This window comes from Callorhinus ursinus, unplaced genomic scaffold, assembly GCF_003265705.2.
Source record: "Callorhinus ursinus isolate GAN/ISIS: 27379988/994484 unplaced genomic scaffold, GSC_fseal_2.0 scaffold29, whole genome shotgun sequence".
NCBI lineage: Eukaryota > Metazoa > Chordata > Mammalia > Carnivora > Otariidae > Callorhinus > Callorhinus ursinus.
In genome coordinates this window covers 4,060,396-4,084,785 of record NW_027397091.1, presented here as the reverse complement: position 1 = coordinate 4,084,785, position 24,390 = coordinate 4,060,396, and the positions used below count along the sequence as shown (strand labels likewise).

The 24,390-nt window shown below is 39.4% G+C and overlaps 1 long non-coding RNA gene across 3 annotated transcripts in view; it reads right to left on the bottom strand.

The window, feature by feature from the left end:
• The window catches only part of LOC141370246 (uncharacterized), a 128,086-nt gene that overhangs the window by 63,789 nt on the left and 39,907 nt on the right, over positions 1-24,390 (bottom strand). For 2 of the 3 annotated variants that reach the window (XR_012374138.1, XR_012374140.1), the window contains exon 3: positions 22,247-22,399. This is a non-coding gene — a long non-coding RNA (uncharacterized lncRNA). Of the gene's footprint in view, positions 1-22,246; positions 22,472-24,390 lie in introns of all 3 variants that reach the window. The other variant, XR_012374139.1, reaches the window with a different exon arrangement.

Here is a 24,390-nt window from a genome sequence, read left to right as displayed (position 1 = left end):
GAAGTATTTACACCACAGAAATCAGCAAACGCTACAAGTAAGGGGTTTTTCTTTGGGAGAGCTGTTAACTAGCACTTCACTTTCTGTGTCGTTCATATAAAAGTTGCGGCACTGTCTGCGCCCTCACATATGACAGTTTGTCTTAGTTTAGGTTCTCTCAAAAGTACAGCCTGAGATAAGGACTTGGGTGTAGGTAGCGTTTTCGAGAGATGATCCCATAGGAAGTAGGAATGATCCCAGAATGATGAAATAAGGAAGGAGGGACAGCTAATCAAAAGGTGATCTGATCTGTTTTCAATGGGGGCAACGGGGTCCATCTTACGGGGGCCCTCTGAGGAATAGTAGAGAATGTGCTGAAGGTAAAATCGGAAGTCTAGAGAGGCAGTGTGGAATGAGTCACAAAACGGACTCTCACGTATTAGAATCTTCCTGGACCTGCAAAAAATGAGCTTGATAAAGACACTTCTACCCCTGGAATATGGAACTACGAGGCCAGGGTAATTTCATTAAATAGGATGATCTATGAATATTACAATATGTGAAAGAACTGAAGCATGAAACTCCCTGCTTCATTTTAATACTTACTCTCTGTCCTGAAACTGTGTTTGGAATGTCATAATATATCTGTTAGAGAAGAGAGGCAACTCACCTCCCAGGGCCTCAGATGAGAAAGGAAAAGTGGTAAGTGGATGTCACCAAGGTCAACCATCTGCTTATTAAAGAGAGAGTCAGGTTTCCTTGCCCCCGGGAAGCTGTAACCTGGCCACGTCCACAGATCTCTCCGGTGAATTAACTTCTGTTCTTCTTTATTTAAGGGGGGAGGGGGAGGGCAGGTCTCTATTCTTTGGACATTTGACACAAGAGGAAGAAGCCTCCCCAAAAGAAGGCTAAGGATCCCAAAAAGTGCCTGATTATGACCTGTATTAGAAGCAGGGAGTAAAGGGGCTTTTTGAGAGAGGCAGGAGCCTGGGAACACTTTGGTTTTTATGCCTTAGAATGCCTAGTCTCCATCCCAATGCCCCTGGAAGGTCCAATTAATCAGTTAGAAGATGGTCAAAAGAATTTGTTCCTCCCTAATACTGACAGGAATTTCTGATGCAAAGGGCTCTTGCTATTCTTTATCATTAATAATTTTAAAGAAAGAAGCAGAAGATGCCTTGGAAGATGGTTGTAGAGACTGAAAACTTAGGGCCAGTGGCCTACGCTTATCACAGAGATGTGCTGGGGGGAGCTGTAGGGTTTGTGGGTGTTTGTTTCTTCTTTTTTCATTTTTTGTCTTCTATAGGAGAACCAAACTGTCCCAAGGTACTCCGTAGGCTGTTTCAGCATTTGCCTGGTATTCTCAGGACCCCTTCCTGTGGTTCTTCCTGCCATAGAATCACCAGGTAATCCTCTTTGCAGCTCACCTGCTTCTAGCCTGCTTCTTCCCCTCCACTACCTCTGCAAACTGGCAGAAGGACTAATTTACCTAAGGAATGACTTCTGAAATTTTCGCAGATCTATAATTAAGGTGGGTCTCTGCAATTTGCAAGGACAAATAAATGAGTGATTGAGAGCTCGTGTAGAAATCAGTAGAACGTTAAGAAAAAAAAAATGACAAACATCTTGGGAAACATAATAGTGTAACAGATTGATATACTTTTTCATCTTGCTTTTTAGAGCCTGAGAATTATTCTAAACAATATTATGCAATAAATACAGAAATAATAACAACACAAATTAGCCCCCTTGAGCGGAAGCCAGTTCTGTCTGGCTTCCTCACTGGCTGGTGATTCAGTTCCCCTTCGAACTGAGAGTGCTGTTCTGAACCACAGTTCAGACAAGCTGCCTGACCCTGGCTGGCCTCTCTCCAAGAGAGGCTGGATTGAAGACACTAGGGAGGGCCTTAACCTCTACATGGGTGGATTTTGCTCACAGTTGCCTGGCATTGAGCACTGTCTCTGCCTAGAACCTGCCAACACTATACCCATACCTAGCAGGTTGGAGTCCTGAGCTACTAATGATTGTCAATATGGTTCTTAATATACAACAACCCTTCTCTCAACTTAGTTCTTATCCAAGTTTGTTGGGGACAACCTCTGAAGAGCAGCTCAGTCCTACTAGCCTTAATCTCGCCCCTCCCTGAAGACTCACTCCCTTTTTACATCATGTCTTAGTTGGGGCACTCCCTGCCCCTTGACAAAGTTAAAGCCTCCCAGATGATGGCTGTGATTGAGCTTGGAATTCACACTTGCTATTTTCACTCCTGAGGTAAAGCTTCTCCAGGGTCATCCATCACTGCTCCTAGGAGTCTGAAAAGGGCATGAAAACAGTAGTGTATAATTTCCTAATGTGATAAGGTATTAGAAAATTAAACTAATCTTGGGCAGAATTCCAGAGATTTCTGCATTCAAATTATGGTACTGGGACAATGTAAATGCTTCAGAAAAGGTGACACAATGGCCATTCTCTGTGGGTGCTACTGGTTTTAAAATAAGTGGGTTGTACTATTTGATCATTAAGTGCTTTTCAAACTCTGGCTAAACACAAAAATAAATGGCTAAGCAACATACATATTTGCATCAGTTATCTATTCCTGCATGGTAAGTCACCCTGAAATTTAAGACAATAACAACTGTTTATTATGCTCATGGATGCACAATTTGAGATAGTTTGGTGGGAACTGTTCATCCATGCTCCATGCAACTCAACCAGGGGGTGGAGGAGCCATTTTTAAAATGGCTAACCGCCATGGCCGGCTCAGTTTGTGTGGATACTGGCTGACTGCTTAGCTGGAGCTAGGAGCCAAGGGTCATGGTTTCTCTTAATGTGGCCTCACTGTGGGCTGCTTGAGGTTCCTCACAGCACAATATCCCAGATGTTCTGAAGTACACATTTTTATAACCTAGCCTCAGAAGTCACATAGCACTTGCTTTCATTTTACTTTATAGATTGAGACAATTACCAATGGCCCATCCAGGTTCAAGGAAGAGGGATGTGGACTTTACCCCTTGAAGATGGCTTGTCAAGATACCAGAACATGTGGTCTGGGAGATAATGTTGCTGCCATGCATGAAAAATACAATCTGCACAAATCTCAAATGATCTTTATGAAACCTGATTGCAAAAACTTTGGCCCATAAAAAGAAATCAGCCACAGACAGGTATTTGCAAGTGAACTAATTGAGTAGCATTGCTCAAATGCGGTTGGACATTCACAGCAAAGGTGTGGGTTTTCCTCTTTGGAGAACCATTAAATTGCTATAGAAAAATTCTTGATCTTTGAGTGCTAGGCCATATATTTAAAGAAATATGAACAACAACTCAAATTATCTTCTAAATAAGAAAAGAAATATGAAGACAAGTGAATATAGTCAGCAATTCACAATATGCTTCAGATCTCAAAGGAACATGAGGAAGACATGAAGAAAAACAGATGAGAAAAAGAAAAGAAAGAAAGAGAGGGAGAAAGAGAAGGAGAAGGGAAGAGAGGGAGGGAGGAAGAGGGAGAAAATTAGAAGAAATAAAAATTATATAGCAAGAGAGAAAGGCAGCAAGAGGGAAAGGCAAGAAGTGCAATTTTATGGGCATAACACAGGTTTTCCCCAGGTACTATTTTGAGCAGCTGCCAAATTCCAGGTACAATACCTCCAACACATTCTCTTTCAGCATGCCATCTTCCTCTCCCATAGCCTAATTTCCTAGAATCCTGAGCAAGGAGAACTGGACAGTCAGTAGCAATCCCTTCTCTTGTTCAGTGAAGGAAGCTCAGTGACATAAACCCTAGTGGTTTCAAAATTCCAGGAAGTGAAAAATAACTCTGTATTAAAATATGATCAGAGAAGTGGATACCATGTGATGCCCAATATCCATCCATTCCAGGAGGAATTCACATGAATCTATGTATGTTCATTGGCTCAAAATATTTAAGCAGACCGAATCTACGTGTTAACAGTAGCTTTCACTCTGAGTGACATGGGGAGCCAACAGAAAGTTTTAGGCAGAGAGGATGAATCTAACTCAAGTTTTAAAAGAATTACCCTGCAGTGCGGAGAACAGATTATGATCAAGTGGTGAAGCTGGACAGAGTAACAGACAGGTAAGGCAGAAGCAAGAAGAATACTTGAGAGGCTCTTGCAATAATCTAGGCAAAGGGTGATGAGGGTTTGAAAAGGATGTTAGGATGACCCTGGTGAGATGTGGCTGAATTCAGGATTTTCTGATGTTACTACAAATCCACATTATATTAGTTTTTGTTAGTACTGTCTCATTTTCTCTCTCTAGGACTTTGGGCCCTAAATACCAACAATGGGGGCAGAAGTCAGTATCAGCTTAAGGAGAGTGAGCTAATAAATTAGTGTTTCTCAAACTTCACTGTATCTACAAGACTTCTGAGGATCTTATTAAAACACAGCCTCTGATTGAGTAGACTGAGGGTGAGGCCTGAGAGTCTGCATTTCTAAGTTCCCAGGTGATGTGATGTTCCAAAGACCACAAAATCAAAGGTTAACCTACAAAGTAACAACTGGCCGTGTACAATCTTGGACCTCTGGTGTAGATAAAAAAAAAAAAAAAATCTCATAATCACTTACGACTTCATCCAAAGTTTCTGGGGACAAATCATAAAGATATTCTGTTGCTGCTCTTTACATGTTGGCAAGTGGGCTGATGTGTAGATAGATTACTATGGTTTTCTATTTTGTTCCTTTTAAAGTAAAGGCTGATTTTCAACTTACAGATGTTTATCTGTGCAAAGGTTTCTTACACAAATTAGTAGCAATAAGTTACACAAGTTAAGCATGCATATAATTGTACAACACGGCAAATTCAAAACTAGGTATACATATTTAACTCTTAAAGATCACAACACAAATGTGAAGTCAGAGCTCATTAAATTAGAGACTGATTTAACCAAATGATTTGTGCAGCCATTACACAGGTGTTCCATTTCAGAAAGTATTAGAGCATAGTGCCGGGGGCCTCAAAGCTAATTTCTAACCTAGACTAATCATGCCAGGAATAATGAGCTGCCGTTACTGCCTTGTGAATCAGACCCTATGATATTTAAAATAATTAAGATCAAAGCCAAAGTAGAAGGTCACTGAATTCACCAGTCATAAAATGTTAGCACAAAACCAAAGGCTGTACTTGTTTGCTTAACAATCTTTAACGCTCAAGTTATAAAATGGCATTAAGAGGGACACAAATATCATCTTCAAAATTGTTGCTCTCCCCAAAGGAATTTCCAGCAAGCACAGAAGCCTCCCAAAGAAAAGGCTATTTAACATAAAGGTGTTACTCAAAAACCATTATAAGTATTTAAAAGACCAGGAAATTTAAGAGATGGACTAGCTGATGGGATCTATCAGCCTGCTGGCTGCAATCCCAATAGATGAACCGGGATGAAGATTTGCTTCCCATTTGTAGGCAGTTGGAAAGAAGTGTGAAATGAATTGGTTCGTCCGGGCTGAGTTCCCAGGAAGAGGGTGTCTTTTCATACCAAAAGCTCCTACCCAAACTGGCAGGGTGCTTCAAGCCAAAGATTTAGACAGCCAAATAAGTGCTAATTGAGTTAGAGGTTTGGTTAGGAAGTGGGTTAACAATTAAGTTCAGCTCAGGCCCTTTAATGGCCCAACCACTAGCCTTGAGAAGCTTTGGTATAGCACACCAAAGCAGAAGAAGGCTTTCTAATCCACTACTAAGACTTTGATTGGAATTCCTAAGCTTTGCCTGGAACAAGTGTGAGACAGTAGAGAGATAAGTGGCCCATGGTGACAGAGGCAGAGGAAGTTATGAAGTTGCTACTGAGGGTGTGTCTATTCACAAGATTCTACTGGAGATATGCAAGTCTGCAGAACCACAATGGGGAACTCCAAGAAAAAAGAATTTCATCTTTAAAAGACAACACTAGTCAATAGCTTTATGTTGCTGTTTTCTGTGGCCAAGTTCTCAGCAAGTGTTACTACTAAAGAGTCACACACACAGGATTTTTACTTAACAAATATTTTTCATCGGGCTTATTATTGCCAGACCCTGTTCTTATTGCTTTCCAAATGTTACTGGTTCACTTCTACCTCATAGCAAGCCTCCAAAGTAAATGACATCATCATCAATTTATAAATGAGGAAACGGAGGCACAGAGAAGCTCAAGAACTAGTAAGTGGCATACCTGGGATTCAGGAATGTTGGATGAGGCATCTGGGTTAAAAGAGACGGACCGAATGCTACAGAAGAAAGGAAGCAAATATTTATTATTCTACTTGGAAGGAAGGAAGATACATAAAAACCCAAGAGAAAATTTAATAGGCCCCTTCACTGCCCTTTTCCCACAAGTACCAAAATGAAAGCCCATTAATAAAGCTTAAAACTGAAATTTAGTACAGATAAAAGCAATCCTCATTACCCAACATATAATTAACTGGAGAATTCACAGCTGTGGGACATTATGGGGGAAGGCTGAGGCTTGCCGATTCAGGCTGCTGATTTTCAAACAAGGTGTTAAAACCAAGCCACCAGATCTCTTCAATGCAGTTTTTAGCATTGGCCACTTTGCCATAGATGGTGGTGAGAATTCTAAATGTGGAAAACAGATTCTAAGAGTCTTATAGATTAAGGAAACTGAAGATCAACATGTGTCCCCCTGCTAAGCAAAATCTGCCCTTTCACGAATTCACTCCATTACCCGTTGCAACTTTACTAATGGAAGATTGTTCAATCTTCCATCACTCTCAGACAAGTTCAACATCAGCATTCTCCTTGCTCCTCGTAGCCTTCCGAGCTTCTGCCAAACTCTCTCTCCACAAAGCCTTATGACACCTAATTCCATCACTGCCCGTCCCTCCATAGGATTGATACCTCCTGGCTCCTAGAATATTCCCGGGAGACTCTGGTACCTGGATCACAGTCTTCTTAGATCACCACAGCTCTTGCCAATTGGTGACATCCAAGTAGACAACACAGCCATTATCAGATACCTACGGTGCTCTGTCTGCCTGAACCCAGTACTAAAATTTCTACTGCCCTTGCTAATCTACTTCTATAAACATAACCTGAATTTCAGGATTGTTCCACTTCTGAAATTCTAATTCCAGATAGCCCTTCCTTTTGAGCATATTCTTCCATTTTCTTCCTTCACTCATGATGTCCTCTAGTCCTAGTAGCTTTCCTTTTCCTCCATTCAAAGAGCTTCCTCTGGGCTTCCTTTCTTTTTTTTTTTTGTTTTGTTTTGTTTTGTTTTTTGAGATATTTTATTTATTTTTTTTACTATGTTATGTTAGTCACCATACATTACATTAGTTCTTGATGTAGTGTTCCATGATTCATTGTTTGTGCATAACACCCAGTGCTCCACGCAGAACGTGCCCTCTTTAATACCAGCCACCAGGCTGACCCCTCCCCTCTAGAACCCTGTTTGTTTCTCAGAGTCCATAGTGCCTCATGGTTCGTCTCCCCCTCCGATTTCCCCCCTTCATTTTTCCCCTCCTGCTATCTTCTTCTTCTTCTTCTTCTTCTTTTTTTAACATATAATGTATTATTTGTTTCAGAGGTACAGGTCTCATCCTAGTTTGTTCTTTTCATTTCTACTTTACTATTAGCTCCTATTGCCTTGTCCTTTTACTATACCTCCAAACCCTAGATCAATCCAACCATATGCTTTCTCCTCTTTTATACCCAGGCAATCAAATACTGGTGGAAAAAAACACCATGAAACTTTGCAGATGAGTGACACTGTTGAGAGGTACAAAACACATCTATAGAATTATACAGTTTCCAGGAAACGTGATTTAATCCCTGGCCTCTGGCAAAAGTGACTAATTAGCTCAAGACCCCCTACCTCAGTGCCAAAGCTCATGGGAAGTCAGCCTCAACCTAGGTGGATAACAGTATTACACTTCAGATAACTTGGGCACAATCCAAATTCTCTTATACAATAAACTCTCAGGTTTAGCCAAGTTATTTTATAGTTCTGGAATTTTATTGCATGCAATGCCATGTAAAATTAGTGACATTTGAGAATCTTTTTTGCATTTTAGTGGCATTTGTTTGAAAAGAATTTGACCTATACTGCTAAATAATGTGCTTCATGATGGGGTCCAAAGATGGTAATGAAATGGAGGCAGAAGACATGCATCACATAGCCGAAAGCAAAAATCACAGCTTCAAAGGGTTGAGGAACATTCTCAAGGCTTACGTTCAAATATCTCTTTATTTAACAATATTACTTAAAAAAAAAAACCCTCCTGGGCCTCCATTAATTGTTGTCTCTCCAAAATCATCTTCAATTTCAAATCCAACTTTTTTTATACTCCATTAAATAGCTCATAATATCTCATGTATCCAGTATCACTTTCCACATAATTGAAGATTTCCACCTCTGTTAGTGATCTTTCTAAACTTGATTAAACTCTTCCCTGCCATCTTAAGGATAATGTATAAACATTTAGCTATTTCTTGAATTTGCAAAATCCTCTTGTTAAAACTCAATTATAGAATGTGTAACATCTGTTTGGCTGCTCAAAGAATTTTTATGATTCCCTCTGGGGTTTTTGTCTTTATTCCCAAAGTTGAGGTGGCTAGAAAAATGTCTTACAAATAAATTTGTTGCTAAACCACAATAAATATGTGCTATTATCTCAGAGGTATCAGGAAGCTTAATAATGGCCTCTAACCATCTCCCTGAGGTTGTCCCTTTCAGGTTAACTCCAGAAATAGTCTCTAAGATCTAGGGAAAGTAACATATTCCACACGAAAATATGAAAAATAACTCATTTGTAATTTTCAAAACTTCTCCTATCACTTCTGATTTCAAAATAAGGACGATGCTGTTCAATCCCAAGTTGGCCTTGTTGACTTCCTACTTGTTTGTAGAGCCTGGTGAACAGGATGGGACAAAGTCAAATGACATTTCCACTCTGGGTTTCAGGTACTTCAGCTCTCGACGAGAGTGTGACCTCTGGCTTCTCTCTGCTCCTCCAGATTCCAGAGCCCATGGTTCAAATGCCATAGTGCACATGAAAGCACTTTGAACAACATAATGACCTTCATCAATGGAAGAGCAAAGCCAACTGACACCAGAAGAGTTTTTGGTGACTGGCAGGAACATTATTCATCTTTTACAACTTCTCGCCTAATGTATGTCAGGCACTCAGTAAATGTTTAATGAACAAATGAATAAAGAAGCCAACTTTATATTGCAATAAAAGAATTAATAATATGAAACAATTCTGCCCCCAAAGCTAGAAAACTCCTTTTTTATAAAATTTGAAGCGTGTTCAAATCTGACTTGGGTCACCAGAAATCTCTTTGGAAAGCAGAGTGGCAAACCCTCAAAAATTTTTTTTAATAATTTTTTTATTATGTTATGTTAACCACCATACATTACATCATTAGTTTTCGATGTAGTGTTCATGATTCATTGTTTGCGTATAACACCCAGTGCTCCATTCACTACCTGCTCTCCTTAATACCCATCACCGGCTAACCCTTCCCCCCGCCCCCCTCCCCTCTGTGATTTTTTTTTATTTTTTATTGTTATGTTAATCACCATACATTACATTATTAGTTTTTGATGCAGTGTTCCATGATTCATTGTTTGTGCATAACACCCAGTGCTCCATGCAGAATGTGCCCTCTTTAATACCCATCACCAGGCTAACCCATCCCCCCACCTCCCTCCCCTCTAGAACCCTCAGTTTGTTTTTCAGAGTCCATCATCTCTCATGGTTTGTCTCCCCCTCTGACTTACTCCCCTTCATTCTTCCCCTCCTGCTATCTTCTTCTTTTTCTTTTTTTCTTAACATATGTTGCATTATTTGTTTCAGAGGCACAGATCTGTGATTCAACAGTCTTGCACAATTCACAGCACTCACCATAGCACATACCCTTCCCAATGTCTATCACCCAGCCACCCCCTCTCTCCCACACCCCCACCACTCCAGCAACACTCAGTTTGTTTCATGAGATTAAGAATTCCTCATATCAGTGAGGTCATATGATACATGGCTTTCTCTGATTGACTTATTTCACTCAACATAACACTCTCCAGTTCCATCCACGTCATTGCAAATGGCAAGATCTCATTCCTTTTGATGGCTGCCTAATATTCCATTGTGTATATATACCACTTCTTCTTTATCCATTCATCTGTCGATGGACATCTTGGCTCTTTCCACAGTTTGGCTATTATGGACATTGCTGCTATAAACATCGGGGTGTACGTACCCCTTCGGATCCCTACATTTGTATCTTTGGGGTAAATACCCAATGGTGCAATTGCTGGATCGTATGGTAGCTCTATTTTCAACTGTCTGAGGAACCTCCATACTGTTTTCCAGAGTGGTTGCACCAACTTGCATTCCCACCAACAGTGTAGGAGGGTTCCCCTTTCTCCGCATCCCCGCCAACATCTTTCATTTCCTGACTTGTTAATTTTAGCCATTCTGACTGGTGTGAGGTGGTATCTCATGGAGGTTTTGATTTGGATTTCCCTGATGCCGAGCCATGTTGAGCACTTTTTCATGTGTCCGTTGGCCATTTGGATGTCTTCTTTGGAAAAATGTCTGTTCATGTCTTCTGCCCATTTCTTGGTTGGATTATTTGTTCTTTGGGTGTTGAGTTTGATAAGTTCTTTATAGATTTTGGATACTAGCCCTTTATCTGATATGTCATTTGCAAATATCTTCTCCCATTCTGTCGGTTGTCTTTTGGTTTTGTGGACTGTTTCTTTTGCTGTGCAAAAGCTTTTTATCTTGATGAAATCCCAATAGTTCATTTTTGCCCTTGCTTCCCTTGCCTTTGGTGATGTCTCTAGGAAAGAAGGTGCTGCAGCTGAGGTCGAAAACGTTGCTACCTGTGTTCTCCTTTAGGATTTGGATGGACTCCTGTCTCACGTTTAGGTCTTTCAACCATTTGGAGTCTATTTTTGTGTGTGGTGTAAGGAAATGGTCCAGTTTCATTCTTCTGCATGTGGCTGTCCAATTTTCCCAACACCATTTGTTGAAGAGACTGTCTTTTTGCCATTGGACATTCTTTCCTGCTTTGTCAAAGATGAGTTGACCATAGAGTTGAGGGTCCATTTCTGGGCTCTCGATTCTGTTCCATTGATCTATGTGTCTGTTTTTCTGCCAGTACCATACTGTCTTGATGATGACAGCTTTCTAATAGAGCTGGAAGTCCGGAATTGTGATGCCGCCAGCTTTGCTTTTCTTGTTTCAATATTCCTCTGGCTATTCGGGGTCTCTTCTGGTTCCATACAAATTTTAGGATTATTTGTTCCATTTCTTTGAAAAAGGTGGATGGTATTTTGATGGGGATTGCACTGAATGTGTAGATTGCTCTAGGTTAGCATTGACATCTTCACCATGTTTGTTCTTCCAATCCATGAGCATGGAATGTTTTTCCATTTCTTTGTGTCTTCTTCAATTTCTTTCATGAGTATTTTATAGTTTTCTGAGTACAGATCCTTTGCCTCTTTGGTTAAATTTATTCCTAGGTATCTTATGGTTTTGGGTGCAGTTGTAAATGGGATCGACTCCTTGATTTGTCTCTCTTCTGTCTTGTTGTTGGTGTATAGGAATGCCACTGATTTCTGTGCATTGATTTTCCATCCTGCTACTTTACTGAATTCCTGTATGAGTTCTAGCAGTTTTGGGGTGGAGTCTTTTGGGTTTTCCACATATAGTACCATATCATCTGCAAAGAGTGAGAGGGCAAACCCTCAAAATTAAGCCAAAGGAGTTTTCCTCAGGAAATTGGTCAAATAACTGAAATTATCACCTCCAGAAGTCAACATGTTAACTTTCAGGAGAAATTAATTTAAAAAATTAGTTGCTCATCTATGTGAAAGCCTAGTATACCTATCAAGATAAGTTATCCTGAAGACATAATACTATCCATTAATTACTGATAGAAGAGACTTCAAATATTAGAAAGTGTAGAACAGTGTTCATCATGTCACAAGAGAGTTTACTGAAACAACACAGGCACGTTTAGCTTGTAAAAGAAAAAAAAATAAGGAGGGATATGGAAACATGATAGCTTCCAAATTAATTGCTCTTGATGCAAAAGAGGGAAGAGATTTATTCTGATTAGTTCCAGGAGCAACAAGCAAAAACAGACACAGATTTTAAGGAAGAGATGTTAGCAACTGGAACTGCCTAGGAATGAGACAGGCCCTTTGGAGAAGTGATCTCCCTTTAATGGTATCAAATCCCAAGGCAAAGGCAGCAGCCAGGTGGGATTCCATAATATACCTATGCTGATGACTTTTCTTCAAAACATTTAAAAAAAAACAAAACAAAACTTCTCTTTGGTTATGACCCAGAAAATGAAGAGGACCAATGTGAGGGGCCAGATGAATGATGCTCTTAGAACTCACAGTATAGACATCTCTTCATTATTTAAAGGCGACCAGCTGAGAACCAGGTGGCAAACACAACAGGAACTAAAGCTCCAGAGGGGCGCCTGGGTGGCTCAGTCATTAAGCGTCTGCCTTCGGCTCATGATCCCAGGGTCCTGGGATCAAGCCCCGCGTCCAGGCTCTCTGCTCCGCAGGAAGTGCTTCTCCCTCTCCCACTCCCCCTGTTTGTGTTCCCTCGCTCACTGTGTCTCTCTCTGTCAAATAAATAAATAAAAATATTTAAATAAAAATAAAAAAAATTTTAAAAAGGCTCCAGAGGGCTCCAGATTTGTGGTTTACAGCACACAAAACTAGAGCCCTTCTTTGCTTTAAGCACAATAAATACTTACTGAATTAAAACATAGGCAGAAACTGAAGGCAGACAGAGTGAAATGGTGAGAAATGCCCTCCCTGACATTTCTAAATATGCCAGAGAAATTTTCAGCCGCATGTTATAACTTTATAAATTATGTGTAAACATGACCTCTGAAAAAATGCCAAGGTCGATGAGGCTGAGAGTGACTTCTTTAGTGAATCATAGCTGGGACAGTCCTTTTCAAACTCTGCATGCAATTTTCCACATCTTTTCCAAAATAAGCAGTATTAATGAGTACACACATGATCCAGGCTTCCTCCTGCCAGCTTCCCATCCCCCCATTACACATCATTTTCCTAGTAATCATTCTCTGCTTTGGTTTAGAATGTCCCACCCTACCATTCCTATCCTTTCTTTTCCCTTTCTATCCTTCACTACTAGAACTTCTATAAATCATCCATGGCATTCTGGAGGCAATTTACAAATGGAAAACCAACCTAAAATCCTACCCATTATTTTATGCTAATTTTGATTTCTGCCTCTGATATACTGACTCCAACAAATGGAAGGGACTTGGGCAGTTCAGTCAGAATGTCTGGGTTTTCTTGCCTGAAATACTGCCCTAATAATATAAATAAGTACAATTTTTGAAGCACAGATTTATTTAGGCAACTTCTGTAATTGGGTTCTATTAGGATCCCTATTTTAAAGATAAGAAAACTTTCCCAAAGTTGTTCTTAGGAAGTGAGGAAAATGAGATTCAAGCTATATCTACGCACTCTGCAACTCAAGCAATTAATCATCACATTACCTTTCAATCAACCCACAACAATTTAAAACTTCGAATTCATCTCTGCTTTCTCCCACTTCGTTGTTCCTTCCATATACGTGATTGGTAAGTTTTGTTTCTCCTCTTACTCTCTTAGGGACAGTCCCATCTTTGACAATTCCGCCACCACACCTGCTCAAAACATTTTAATAATTCCCTGTGGACTCCAGAATGGACGTCCACTACAAAAAAAAAATTATTATTCAAGATCCTCAACATTACAGTACCTCCACAATTTGAGAGTTACTGCCCACCATTTTTCTTGGATTTGGGTGAAGTGATTTTGTCAGCCCAGAGTGGAGACACATGGCATGACGAGGGATTTTTTTTTATTAATTCACAAATTTATTTTTATGAAAAGGGAATATTTGAAATTAAGACTGGCCCCACCCATCTGGGATCCAAATCAACCAATTCACTCTCTCTAGAATGTTCCTCACACTCTCAGCCTACATGGCACAGCTTCTTAGGAAGGCCTCCTCTCACTAAAGATGTTGGAATCCATACCCATCATTAAAAGGCTGGCCTCTTTTCTCTGCCCATGTGATACAGTTGCTGACTTTCCAAGTAGAAATTATTCCTTCTTCTTCTTACACTCACTTAGGGTCAGTTCTACTTGCTCAGAGCTTTACACATGTTAATATTACTGACAAGTGTTATATTTCGCATTCTTGATGTTAAGCTTAGAAGGGAGTTAGATCAGACCTTTTAGACTTTAAGTGCCCATTTTTTTTTACATATCCTGAGCATTGAGTGAGTGTTACTAAATTAATAATTTAAAATGTATAGAACATAAACTGCTTTCTAGTATGGAGGCATATAAAAATTGGTTACAATTGTTTTTAAAAAAAACTGATTTTCAATTTTACCATTCAGAAACTGCACTTTATTGATTCTTCAAGTCAATATCACTTTTGATTAGAATACTCTCTTCCACAAATCCCATAAAATAGTGAAAAGGTCTTGGAAATTTGAATGTTTGGCATTACTCACAACAGCTAATGAAAACTCCTTTGTCTGACAACATGTGCTGTCTTCTGGTTCAGACATAAGGGTCTACGTAGCAGAGCATGTTTACTAGAAAGTCATCCAATTCATAAGCCGTATTTCCTGCTGCAGTATAGAACAAAAGCTCCCAGAGAAACAAGCAAAAATCCTCACAATTCTTCAAGGTCTTTATCCAATATAACCAGCTTTCCATCATAACTACACATTGCCCAGCATGAGACCAGTACCCATACTATCAGCATGTTCACAATTTCTTAGTCTACCAAAAGAATTCTCATTTGAGGGAGGGGCCATTTCACCTGGGACTAAAATGGAACACCTGCCCTGTCACCTTTCTGCCATTGGTCTAGAGGCTCCTGGAGGATAAATCTTCCATTGCAAATATAGAGATCAAATACCCACCCCTCCATCTATCCCCCTCCCCTAGCCCCTTCTCTTTCCCCTATATCTCTCCCCAAAGGATGCTCCCAGCTTCTCTTAAGGAATAATTTTTGTTGAGTGAGTAGCAAAAACAGCATGGGATAGAGTGAGAGTCATAGAGAGTCTTAGGTCCAAAGAATCACAGGGAACATATAATGTGCCCTGAGGTACAGTCTACAGGCTGCCTAAACAAAAGATTTAAAATAAAATCTGAAGAGAAATAAGCTTCCTACTAATTTAATAGTAACAGCTTCTCTATTATTTTTAAATATGGAGAAGGAAGAAATAACACTTGAATAAAATTGATATGCAAGGTAGCTTCAACTCTGACAAAAGGTTTGTACTTATACGGAGCAAGGTTCTATTACACCTGATTTTTAATTAACCTGTTTTGCACATGTACAGAGGAATAATGATCAGAGATGGCCTTCTGTTTCAGGGCACTATATTCTGTGGTTTGGCATTAAGAGAATGTTTGCACCTACTTTATATCTCACCCAGTTATCCTCAAATTTGAAAGAACTCTAGAACTTATCCAGGAATATCATAATGAAGCAATATTCCTGGATATTGCTCAAAGGGTCTGATGATCAATCTGTAATATTCAAATAATAAAAACTGTCATTAACTGAATGCCTAGTCTAAGCTAGGCACAGGCCAACCTATTATGTGTTCTATTTATCTAATCACCCAGTCAACCCTATGATGTAATAGAATCATTACCATCCATACTTTACAGATGAGGAAACTGAGACACTAGTAAGTGAAATGAATTGCCTGAGGTCAATGAGCAAAAGGGGAGAATGCTAGAATTCTAATCCAATCAGAATTCAGAGCCAATGTAAGTAACAAGTGTGTTATGTGTCCTTTTCAAACAAGAATTACCAAGTGTTTAAAAATACCGTTAAAAAAACACCTGCTCCTGGTGGGGATTAGGACCAAAAAAGGTACTCACATATTACTCATGGAAGTGTCACCCGATGCAGCTATCTTTAAAAGCAATGTGACAATACTTATTAAAATTATTAGTGCGCACAGCCTTTGATCTTGCAGCCCTACTCCTGGGAGTTAATCCTGTAGGTCTAAATGCATAATGTGTACAAAGGTATAATGTTAAATTCTACTCCACAAGGGGAAATGTTGAATAAACTGTGGCATAGTCCTACCATGGAAAACAACACAGCCATTAAAAGCAAAGAGGTAGATCCACCCAGTCAGCTGACTCCAAGACAGTGAGCAAAAAGATGTAAGATAGATCCAATTTTTTGTAAAAACATGATTAGGAATTTTAGGGCAGCGGGACTCTCCTGGATGCTGTTATGGTGGATACTATGTCATTTCATATTTGTCAAACCACATAGAATGTACAAGAGAGAACCCTTAGTATGGATTTTAATAATAAGGTGTAATAATGTATCAATACTGGCTCATCAATTGTAACAAATGTACCAAACTAACACAAGACTTAAGAATAGAAAAAACTGGGGGAAGGGAGTTGAGGAGCTTATGGGATCTCTCTGTACTTTCCACTCAATTTTTATGTAAACCTAAAACCTCTCAAAAAAGTCTATTAATTTAAAAAAAATGAAAAAAAAAGGTTAGAGACCACTATGGTTTATTTAAATATAAATTCAAATATTATAATGAGCATAGAAAAAAATGTAGGTTGTTAACTTCAGTTGCAGGCTTAAGGGGCAGAAGTGGATAAGGGAGTTAAGCCAAAAAAAAGCGTTTTTTTTCAAATTTTTCAACTTACAAGATGAAAACAGTAGGTATTCTATGATCTAATTCATGTAAAAGGGTGTGTGTGTGTGTGTGTGTGTGTGTGTGTGTAGAAGGAAAACTATATAGCTGAACAAACTCAGAATTTTTTCCAGTTACTTTTAGAATACTTAATCCTATCACTTCATAAATATTGCTTTCCTCAGCTCACCTTCAAACCAGGAGATAGGAATAATAATTGATAAGAAACTATCATTAAATGTGGAACTGGATCTTCAGACCATGCTCTTTGCACCAAGCAAAATCCAACGATGAATTTGAAGTTGCTAGATATAAATAACTATAATCATGTTTTGTTTTTTTTTGTTCTTCCTCATTCCAAAGCCAACACAAAATGAGTCCTCTGCAAGACAGCCTGAGAACTTCTACAGGTGTTTAAGTCAGCACAGAGTTCTTTGTCTTAGATTTCCTTTTAAACAAGATTTTAAGACCTTGGCTGGGGTAGTCTACACCACACACATACATATACATACACACACACACAGCACCAATGTACTCAAAGATCCCCACCAAAAAATATACTTGTAAAACTTCAGATGTATAGATACATAATTTATTCCAAGACTGAAATCCTAAAGTCCTCTAGTTGGATAATCTAGTTGAGTAATCAAACAGACGTCTCCCAGCTCCTAAATGTAGCATTCTCAACCTAGAGTTGTTGCAGGAGGTTTCACATACCTTAAGGGACAACTTCCAATCATATCCTTCAAGGCGTATTTTCCTCTAATTAAACCTAATCCCGATTACCTCCTGGAGGCCTCTAAGGGCTTGGTTTTCAAGTCACTGTGTTGTCTGGTTTGCCTTCTGAGATAGTTACAAATGCAGCTAGTCCCACCTATGCTCAGCCTGCTGAACCCTGAAAAACCGTGAGCAGGAAACAGCCAGGGCCTCCTGTGCAGGGTTTACGTGATGAAATGCAGCTCACAATTAGCTGCCCCTGCAATTTTCACACCTGGGGCTCTTGAGCTTTGAGGGTGCAGGTGGCCTAATGCAGGAGTAATTAGTTCCATGTCATTAATTATTTATATGGAGCTTATCACCCTGGGTTGGCAATTTTTGTTGACTCAAAACTGCAGGTGCACAAAGGAAAAGTGCATTTTGAACACTTGGCCTCTTAAAAGTCAAAGAGAAAATGGTGCTCTTTGAGGCTATCTTCAAGGCATGCTCCAGGAAAGGCGATGTCATTCATAGCAACCACAGGGTTTTGAAAGTTGACAAGTAATTTAAAATGGTGACTCACCATTGCTACAGTTACAAAGGTGATTCTGCTTGACTCACACAAAATTCTGTTTTTAATATGTATTTTACAGAAAAAGTTTTCCCATTTTGTTGTTGTTGTTGAAGAAATGGCAGGGAATGAAATAGCAGCCAATGTCAATGTCTTATCATTTGGATCTCATTATTCCTGGAAAACTCAATGTACTTGAAATGACATTACTGGAAATTCTTATTAATTCCACCTTCAGAACTTTCAGGTAAATTTTATTTCAATGGTGCTTTTAATACATAACTTCATTCTTACCAGTGAAATTCCTCTAACCTAGGCTAAGGCAACTGTTGAGAGGAACTCTTCTCTGACTGACATGGTGCTTTATGATTTTAAACTCAGCCTTCCTCTAGTTTCTTACCCTGATGTTAGTTTCCCATCTATTTCCAGTTAGGTATTTTTCAAAATGAGAATGGAGCAGGTCTCCCCCACCCTCCAGATTTCTGTTGGGTTCAGCATTTTCTTTATTAAGTGTTTAAAATACAAAACTATTTTAGATCTAGTAAACTTTAATCTCACTTCACAACGGTTTGAAAGCAGAGACTGTCTGAAGCTAATAAGTCAATGGGAAGGTATTTTTTGCAATTGAGACTCTCTGGATGCCTCCACCATCTCAAGGTAAACTTGAGGTGTCCCTCCAGTTCAGTGACTCCTTTCCTTCTGCACTCACTCACTGTACCAGTTAGCCAGGACCAATTTAAGAAGCTCTTAGAGAAGCCTCAGAAGCTCCTAACTCTGCATTTCCTGCAATCTCCAGATGATATGATGGATCATGGACACACTCTGAGTAGCAAGCTTCTTAAACACATATGTAGAAGCAATTTTCTCCCTTCCAATTGGATAGCCTTCCAGTTTTGCCCTCAAAGACTGGTCCTGTGCCTGCTGACCAAAAAAATGACTGGCCCAATCCCATTTCACCCTACCTTTTTCCATGAATTTTATATTTCAAATTAACTTTTCCCTCCACTCCTCTAGTTTTTACTGTAAGAAAATTATGGCACATGTAAAATAAATTATATATTGAGAAGAAAAAGTGAACATTTACAGCTAGGGAAGGTGCACAGTCATGATGAAACTCGTGCAAATGTTGCTTTAACACTGTGTAGGTCTGAGGTTCTCAAAATGACAGCACCCTGCATAAGCAGCACCAGCATCACTTGGGAGCTTGCTAGAAATGCAAATTATCAGGGGGGCCTGGGTGGCTCAGTAGTTAAGCATCGGCCTTCAATTCAGGTCATTGTCCCAGGGTCCTGGGATCGAGCCCCGCACTGAGCTCCCTGCTCAGCGGAGAGTCTGTTTCTCCCTCTGCCCCTCCCCCCCCCGCTTATGCTCCCTCTCTCTGTCAAATAAATAAATAAAATCTAAAAAAAAAAAAGGAAATTCAAATTATCAGCCCCACCCTAGATTTCTGAAATAAGAAACTCTAGAGATGGGGCCCAGTAGTCTGTTTTAACAAGCCCCCAGGTAATCCTAATGTAAGCTAAAGTTTGAGAACCACTGGCACACGCACTGCTTAGTCAAAAATCCAGGGGTTTTGCATTTATTTAATTCATCCTAAATCATGAATGCATCAGGTTGATAGATTTAACCCTGGTCTGGAAGTTTAGAGAGTCCATCTCTACTTTGCTATAACTCAGTTCGGTCTAGTTGAGAAACCTGTGCAGCTCTATTCAAGGCTTGAGATTCCATTCCCTCCCTGGGAAGGTAACTATATAATTTATCATTTAAACCAGAAATTCCTGAGAGTGGCAGGAGGTGCTTTTATAATTACACAGGGACAACAGGCATAGATTGGGACTGTCCTGGGCAAACTAAGACTTTACTCTTTAGGACTGGTTTGGATAAGACCTATCCACCAGGCACACATGACTAGTTCTTTTTCCCTAACTCTAAATCTAAAGAGGATTTAATATACTTTTCAGTTGTGTCAGTAGCTTTTTTAACTGTCTTGCTAAACTCAAAAAATTTATCTGACACCTTTGGGATATCAACCTGGGGGATAGAGTGTTCAGGGTAGAGTCCTGAAAATCCACAAGTCTCAAAGTCCTGGGTGCAAAAAGAATGCCATTTCAGCAGCTTAATATCCCACTCATCATGTGTTAGTTTGACTCAGAAATGGCAAAGAGAACAATTTGGTCTAAGAGTGGTATACTGGTGTTTGCTTGGAGGTTTTTCGTTTTGTTTTGGCTTGGTTTTTTTCCTACGTAGAGTTGTACAATATCTTGAAAGGTGGAGGGTACTGATAACTTCACAGGTTTTCAGCCTACTTCAAAAGTTTCAACAGACTGAGAAGCTGTACTAATAGTCCCCTTACCCACCTCCACAAAGAAAATTAAATCAGAAGGAAAATACAAATGATTATCACAGAGAAATTCAGAAAATAGCATCTTGCCTTTCTAAGTGTTACCAAGCCATAAACTATGATATATGTATGTGTTCCAGGTATTGGAAGTATTTTCCATTTCATTTAATGTCATAGTACAAAATAAAGTCCTTAAAAGTTCATCATTTTCAGCCTTCCTTCAGGCCTAACATTAAGAGAACCTAAAGTACATTTTTTTCTAGGAGATCCATGAATTTCTAAGTGTTTTCCTTAGTGATTTTATTGCCCAGTAAGCCTCTCAGTTTGAAGCCCAGCTTTCAAAAATTTACTCCCAATATCTAAATGATAGCTTTAAACCACCATCCCAACCAAGAGTGCTAGAGAATCAAGAAACCAAGAGGCATTTAATGGACACTTAATATTTTATGGTATTATCAATCATAAATGAAGCTCTACTTTTTAGGTTTCATGGTTTTCTTCATCACCTAAAAGTATGTTTTCCTAAATAATATTGTTGAAATACAGAAAGGCTTGGTAATTTGTGCTATTAATTATCCATTCTGATAGACTATTTCAAAATATATTCAGGAAGAGCTCATAATATGCAAAAAAGGTATGTGAAGAAAAAAACACAAAAGGATATAAACTATATAACATACAGTAGTAGAAAACAGGAAAGAAACATTAAAATATTAACTACTAATTTTTGAGCAGTGCTAATTTTGGAGCAGTAAGATGAAGCTGGTATTTTCTTTTTATACTTTTTACAAATTTACATGATTTCCAACACAGGGCATATGTTATTTGAAAGTGGAAAAAAATCATAAATGTTACTTTAAAATTGAATGGAGATGAGGGGACTGTCCAGCAAAAATGTCATGTTTATTTCATCTTTTACTTAACAAGTGCCTTTGGTTCAAATCATCAGAAGCCATCAAGAAATGGAAAACAAAGTTACAGTCTTTATAATTATGTGGCACATTTTAAAACTTTAATATGCACCATTTCTTTAAAGCTTCAACTAGGGAAATATGCAAAAACTTGGTGAATATGCAAAACATCTTCCTTTGCATAATATCATAGGCTATGTACTTAATATGTAAATTGAATATAAATTCAATAACAGCTTCTCAGCCTTCAATAAGATCTTACTAATTAAAATATCATCTGAGGGCACATTATTTGTTTATTCTGATTAAATATTCCTAATAACATTTTATAACCATATTCTAACACAGATTTTCCCTCTAACATTTACAAAATATTTGAAAAACTCTGAAACCAAACTCTGTTCCCCAAATTTCGGAAATATGTTAAGTAGCAAGAAGCAAAGGTCTGTGTGTATCAGAGAAATCAAAATGCTCAGATATCTTTACTAGGAATTCAGTGATAGTTGTAAATAGCCATTTGTTGACAAGCCCATTCTCTCTTGCCCTCTACGAGTAGTTCCATAAAATAGCTTGAATGTTTTTAGTAGCCCAGAGGCCCTCACCTCATTTGCCAGTAGACAAAACGGACCACAGAGATAAAGCAGAAGATTTAGTTCTGAAAATGATCCTTGTAGTGACTAAACAATTCCAGACACGGCAAGAATCTTCCTTGATATTAGATGTCCACCATATTTAATTTTAAGTCAAAGGTGATTTTCCATCATGACTTTTTATACCCTGCTCTATTTTGATATCTAATTTCCAGATGACTGTTATCTGGGTCTGAGAAAAAAATACGTCATTTTGCGAATTATAATTCTTCAATTGATCATCGCTATGTGTTCAGCTATTTCTCAAAGCAATCCAGAATTTGAAGATCAAACTTGGATCTAAGACATTGTCAAGGTTAGCAAATTCCTTCCACATCCCCTTGCTTTCAATCAACTAGAAAAAGTTAAGGCATTACAATTAAGACTTAAAGTCACAATTACTTACAAGAATGTGGTTCACTGATGTAGACACATGCACTCCGTTTGTCCTTTCTTGCTGTTGTTCAAGTATGTCCAAAGTTTTGAATTTGATTCTTGCTTAGATTTGTGTAATATTTGGACAGGGTCTCAGTCAGTGCATACTTCCAGATTATCCTCCCTAGAACAGTAGAAGCAATGATGAGTCTGTTTTGAGGACCAATGATGTCAGTAAGAATGCCAATAATCCAACCTGAAAGATATAAATAGCAGTAACCAGCTACCTATGTAGACTTCACCAGGAAATAGTTGTGCCTCATTTTATAGAAGGCATGTACCCCTGTGAAGTTGTCTGGACAAAAGCTTCTGCAACGCAAATACTTTCTTTCTTTTCCCTCTGACTTTCTACAAATTGGGAGGAGATTTCTTCCTGGAGGCAAAAAGTACAGGATCCCATTTAAAAATGAGGTAAACTTGAGGCGGAGCAAGATGGCAGAGGAGTAGGAGACCTGGATTTCATCTGGTCCCAGGAATTCAGCTGGTTAGGGATGAAGAACACCTACGAACTCAACAGGAGATTGAAGAAAAGAATAGCAACAACTCTCTGAACAGAAAAGCGAACACTCGCTGGAAGGTTAGGACATGCAGAGAAGTGAATCCAAGGCAATATTTGGAAGGATAGACGGTGGGGGAGGGGGCCTCCATCCCCACTTCTGGCAAGTGTTAGAGCCATGGAGCACAAAATTCGAACTTTTAGAAGTCTGCTCCGCTGAGGGAGGTCACTCCAGGGGCTAGGCACGGGGGGGGGGGGGGGGGAACCCTCACGGGACAGTGTGGTCTCAGGACCCTCAGGGTCACAGAAAGACCAGGGGTGCCTGAGTGCGGCAGAGCTCCCAGGGATCGGAGCAGGGAAGCCGGCTGCAGAGACGGAGCCGAGGCGCGGGCTCTCAGCTCCGGGTTGCTATAAACTGTGATCCGTGGTGCAGTTGGGCCACTGCTCCAATAGCAGGGACCCAACAAGCGGCAGAGCCGGGGAGACTCCCCTTCCTCCACCGGGAAGAGCGGTGCGGGAGTGCACCGCAGGGATCTGCTGGGTTTGGAAACTCCACAATGGTCGGGTGCCAGAGATAGAAACGCTTGGTCACAGGCTGGGAGAGCACGGAGTGCGGCCCGAGACCAGGAAAACAGGAGTGACTGCTTTTCTCTGGGGGCGCACTGAGGAGTGGGGCCCCGAGTTCTCGACTCCTCCAGGGCAGAGATTGGGAGGCCACCATTTTCACTCTTGTCCTCCAAACTGTAGGGAAAGCTTGCAGGGAACAAAACCTCCCGAGAGCAAACCTGAGCAGATTGCTTAGCCCGGACCAACAAGGGCGGGGCAATTCCGCCTCCGGCAAAGACATCTGAAAACCACGGCAACAGGCCCCTCCCCCAGAAGATCAGCACGAACAGCCAGCAAGCCAAGACCAAGTTTACCGGTCAATGAGAACGGGAGAACTCCAGCACTAGGGGAATACTGCACATAGAATTCATGGCTTTTTTACCATGTTCTTTAGTCTTTCAAAGTTAATTTTTTAACTGTCTTTTTTTTTTCTTTTTCCCTTTTTCAACCAACACCTTATCAATCCCTTTTTTAAAAAACATTTTTATTTTTCATTTTTAGAGTCATAATCTATGCCTTCATAGTAGTTACCCTTATTTTTGGCATATATATTAGAAGTTGTTCTCTCTTTAAAATTTTGAGAGACACATTCTTCTAACAGATCAAAATATACCCTAAATCTCTAGTGTATGATTTTGTTCTAATCTGCCTGATCACATTCTCTCCTTTTTTTTTCTTTTTTTTTAAACCTTTTCTTTCTTTTTTCAAACAACTTCTTATCAATTCCTTTTATAAAATCTTTTATAATTTTCATCTTTACAGTCACATTCCATCCCTTCATTGTATTAACCCTTATTTTTGTACATATATAAGTTTTTCTTTCTTTAAATTTTGGGAGGCACTTTCTTCTAACAGACCAAAATACACCCAAAATCTAGTGTGTGGCACTGATCTAAGCACAAGCCTGATCATATTTGATCATATTCTGTTTTTTCTGTTTTGTTCTGTTTTTGTTTGTTTTTATCTTTTTCTTTTTTTTTTCTTTTTCTTTTTTCTTTCTTTCCCTTTCTTTT